Here is a 5,222-nt window from a genome sequence, read left to right as displayed (position 1 = left end):
ATAGAGAGTCTCCTATGTTATCACTTTCATATACTAGTGGGAATTTTTCATTATAGAACTTGCCTTGTATATTCCAACGATGGGCTTCCTCAAAATGCCCTAGGTCTTCGTGAGGAAGCAAGTTGGATGCACACCCAATTAGTTTCTTTTTGTTGAGCTTTCATATACTTATAGCTGTAGTGCATCCATTGCATGGCAATCCCTACTCACTCACATTGATATCTATTGATGGGCATCTCCATAGCCCGTTGATATGCCTAGTTGATGTGAGACTATCTTCTCCCTTTTGTCTTCTCCACAACCACCATTCTATTCCACCTAAAGTGCTATGTCCATGGCTCATGCTCATGTATTACGTGAAGATTGAAAAAGTTTGAGAACACCAAAAGTATGAAACAATTGCTTGGATTGTCATCGGGGTTGTGCATGATTTAAATACTTTGTGTGATGAAGATAAAGCATAGCAAGACTATATGATTTTGTAGGGATAACTTTCTTTGGCCATGTTATTTTGAAGAGACATAATTGCTTAGTTAGTATGCTTGAAGTATTATTATTTCTATGTCAATATTGAACTTTTGTCTTGAATCTTTCGGATCTGAGTATTCATACCACAATTAAGAAGAATTACATTGAAATTATGCCAAGTAGCATTCCACATCAAAAATTCCGTTTTTATCATTTACCTACTTGAGGACGAGCATGGATTAAGCTTGGGGATGCTTGATACGTCTCCAACGTATCTATAATTTTTGATTGTTCCATGCTATATTATATTTTGTTTTGGACATTATTGGGCTTTATTATACACTTTTATATTATTTTTGGGACTAACCTATTAACCGGAGACCCAGCCCAGAATTGCTGTTTTTTGCCTATTTTAGGGTTTTGCAGAAAAAGAATATCAAACGGAGTCCAAATAGAATGAAACCTTCGGGAACGTGATTTTCGGAACGAACATGATCCAGAGGACTTGGACCCTACATCAAGACATCAACCAGGAGGCCACGAGGTAGGGGGGCCTGCCTCCCCCCCAGGCGCGCCCTCCACCCTCGTGGCCCCCTATTGCTCCACCGACGTACTCCTTCCTCCTATATATACCTACGTACTCCCAAACTACCAGATACGAAGCCAAAACCCTAATTCCACCGCTGTAACTTTATGTATCCACGAGATCCCATCTTGGGGCCTGTTCTGGAGCTCCGCCGGAGGGTGCATTGTAAGTGCATTTAGTGCCCCTTAGTGATTTTGGTGATTGATGACAATATAGGTTAAGTTTTCAACGGGGATAAACATATGAAGTGTAAATACTGATATTGAGGAATTTGATTGCAAGATATAGAAGAACTCCCCCTGAATATGTGCATGGTGAGGTATTTGCTTTTGAAGCATTGCACACTTGAAGAGTAGAATCATGGAGATCTCCCCCTATATCTTGTAATTCATACACGCATTTGACATATCACAATGAAGAATTTGAAATGCATGATGAAATATGGTGACTGATGTAATTCAGCATGCGTGCATTAGCATATATGAGGAATAAGCATGCAGAAAAACATATCAAAAGTATCAGAGCACCATCGGGTTTAAGTTTACAACTAGATCCAATAAAGTCTCAGAAGAACAAGAATTGTGACTTAACAAATAAAACGCCCATATAGAAAGACCCGCTTGAAGACTAACTCAAAATCCCCCCCCCTTTTGTCATCAAATGACCAAAAGGATCGAATATGAGGACTAACACCCCTGAAGAATATCAAGTTGATGAAGGAGCGCCAGCATTGTTGGGGTCGTTTGTCATGGAAAGGCCTGCTACAGTGTCATCCAAGTCTTCATTCTCATCGGTGTCGCGCGATGAAGAATATGAGCTGGCCACCAAGGAAGGAACCTTGACCTTCTTGAATTTCTTCTTTGGAGGTCCAGACCAGTCAAAATCTTCCTTGAGACCCATTTTCTTGAGATTTTCTTCACCATACAAATGTGACAGTATTGCACAGGTGCGACCGAAAACTTCATGAAGATAGTAATGGTTTTTCTTCACTGCATTGTGGGTAGCAGTCATGTTGTGAAGAAATGAACTAAACTGACGCTTAACCCATTTATGGTTTCGATCCACCTTCTGGTGAAGACTAAGCAGAAGCTCACGGTCAGTCATCACACGAGGAGCAGTGGCTTGAGGAGTAGACTTGGGTGCATTGGCAGAGTCATGTGTGGCAGAGTCATCATTGGTGGAATAAGCTGCAGCTTTGCGAAACTGTCCATCCAATGGATGAATGCCTTCATCTATAACAGCTGGTGCCTTACCCTTTTCATCAACTGAGGAATAGGTCCGCTTGAGGACTTCAATCGGGGGCAAGTAGCTGAGGTGATTCTAAAAATCAGCTTTGTAGTTGAGTGAAGTCCTTGTCCTGAGGAATTTCATGATCCAGGGTGCATAAGGCTTCAGCTCAAACGAAGAAAGAGCAACATTTGCCAGAGTCCTCATGAAGAAATCGTGATAATTGACAGGAATGCCATGAACGATATTGAATACCAGATTCTTCATGATGCCAACAATTTCCTCATCAGATGAGTCGTGGCCTTTGATGGGACTCATTGTCCTCGTTAGAATGCGATAGACAGTTCTGGGCACATATAGTAATTCCTTCATGAGGAATTTGGTCTGTGTGACCTTAGCTCAAGGGGAATACGGTGAGGACTGAGTGTCCTGAGCTGCATGTTCAGGACTGGGTGTTCGGGACTATGTGTCCTCAGGTTTAAATACCTATCCGCCCTAACCAGACATACATATGAGACAATAGTTGGAATTGGTCTACCAAATCATTGTCTTCACCAAGCTTACTGGTTCTATTTCATCAACTCTTTCATTTCCTCATAACTGCGTTGTATGCTTGTTCATATCTGTGTTTGAAGACTTTGACTGAAGATTTTCTCAATTTCCTCAGTTCAATTTCTTCAGTCTGTTTGTCTTCATCCTGTGTTATCCCGTGCTTACGCTTTCTGTACTCTGTGCGTGTCTTCATTTCATCATGATGACTATGCTTGTGTTCTGTTATGTTTACTTTTGAGTACTTATTCGCTGCTAGTAGTTCTTCGCTAAGGAATTTCCTCACCTGCAAATTCCTCAGTGAAGATTTCATAAAAATAGCCTATTCACCCCCCTCTAGTCGATATAACGCACTTTCAGGCATCGATCACGGAGGGCTTCTACATCAACACCATAGCCCCTCCGATGAAGTGTGAGTAGTTTACCTCAGACCTACGGGTCCATAGTTATTAGCTAGATGGCTTCTTCTCTCTTTTTGGATCTCAATACAAAGTTCTCCCCCTCTCTTGTGGAGATCTATTCGATGTAATCTTATTTTGCGGTGTGTTTGTTGAGACCGATGAATTGTGGGTTTATGATCAAGTTTATCTATGAACAATATTTGAATCTTCTCTAAATTCTTTTATGTATGATTGGTTATCTTTGCAAGTCTCTTCGAATTATCAGTTTGGTTTGGCCTACTAGATTGATCTTTCTTGCAATGGGAGAAGTGCTTAGCTTTGGGTTCAATCTTGCGGTGTCCTTTCCCAGTGACAGTAGGGGCAGCAAGACACGTATTGTATTGTTGCCATCGAGGATAACAAGATGGGGTTTTCATCATATTGCATGAGTTTATCCCTCTACATCATGTCATCTTGCTTAAAGCGTTACTCTGTTCTCTTGAACTTAATACTCTAGATGCATGCTGGATAGCGGTCGATGTGTGGAGTAATAGTAGTAGATGCAGGCAGGAGTCGGTCTACTTGTCTCGGACGTGATGCCTATGATCATACCTAGATATTCTCATAACTATGCTCAATTCTGTCAATTGCTCAACAGTGATTTGTTTACCCGCCGTGAATACTTATGCTCTCGAGAGAAGCCACTAGTGAAACCTATGGCCCTCGGGTCTATCTTCCATCATATTAATCTTCCAATACTTAGTTATTTCCTTTGCCTTTTATTTTACTTTGCATCTTTATCATAAAAATACCAAAAATATTATCTTATCATATCTATCAGATCTCACTCTCGTAAGTGATCGTGTAGGGATTGACAACCCCTTATCGCGTTGGTTGTGAGGATTTATTTGTTTGTGTAGGTGCGAGGGACTCGTGCGTGGCCTCCTACTGGATTGATACCTTGGTTCTCAAAAACTGAGGGAAATACTTATGCTACTTTGCTGCATCACCCTTTCCTCTTCAAGGGAAAACCAACGCAAGTGCTCAAGAGGTAGCAGTATGGCCTTTGAAGAAATTGATGTGAAGACATTAAAGCTTGAAGACTTCTATTTTCGTTGTTTCTTTCTTCTATTTTGAGTCATTGGAAAAACCGTATTGTTAAAGGGGGTCTAGGTGAATCATAGTTCACATTTCCAAAGTAATGCTCAAACCTATACATACACAAGCCGCTTTGAGTGAAGCCTTTGGAAATCTCCGGAATAGATGACGAATTTGCTAGCGACAGTGACAAAGTTCATTTGGTCATTAAAAAATTTGATCAGGCTGTGGAGTTAGGATGTCACCAACGCGATCTGCCCATCGTGAGAAAATTGAGTGCCCCAATGAAATTGAGAGTTCAATTTTCCGACTGTTGCTGCGCCATGGGCCAACTGTCGAGTGGATCCTTATCCTGACAATGGTCATGCCCGAGAAGGGCATTTATGACAATTCATGTCGGGTTGCCCTGTTTATAAATAGCCGCCCCACAACCACTTGTTGATTGGCTTCTTAGAGAGAACTTGACACTTGTCATTTGAGAGCAACACATCCTCTGACGACTTTGAGAGAATCCTAAGTGAGGAGAAACTCAACCAGAGCGAAAGTGATTGAGCATCACTAAAGAGATTGATCTGTGTGATCCGATGCATGTTAGCTTTGAAGACTGTCATTCTTCTAGACAGTTAGGCGTCATGTTCTGAGCACCCAAGAGTCATTGTGGTGTGCCAGTGAACAATTCTGTGAAGGTTTTGGAAGTCTACCTTGAAGACTTACACTACAAAAAAACACTTCCCTGATGATACACGTTTGTCATAGTAGGTCACATTTTTTGTCATGCATGTACATCCATGACGATTTTATGACAGAATCAAGATAGTCATACTTGTGTTGTTGTATAATTGTTCCATGACAATACTCAAATTATCATCACGGTAGTGTCCACTTCCATGACGATAAATGGCACGTCATGGAAG

The sequence above is a fragment of the Triticum urartu genome, chromosome 2, assembly GCF_003073215.2.
Source record: "Triticum urartu cultivar G1812 chromosome 2, Tu2.1, whole genome shotgun sequence".
NCBI classification, from domain to species: domain Eukaryota; kingdom Viridiplantae; phylum Streptophyta; class Magnoliopsida; order Poales; family Poaceae; genus Triticum; species Triticum urartu.
This window is presented reverse-complemented; position numbering follows the sequence as displayed.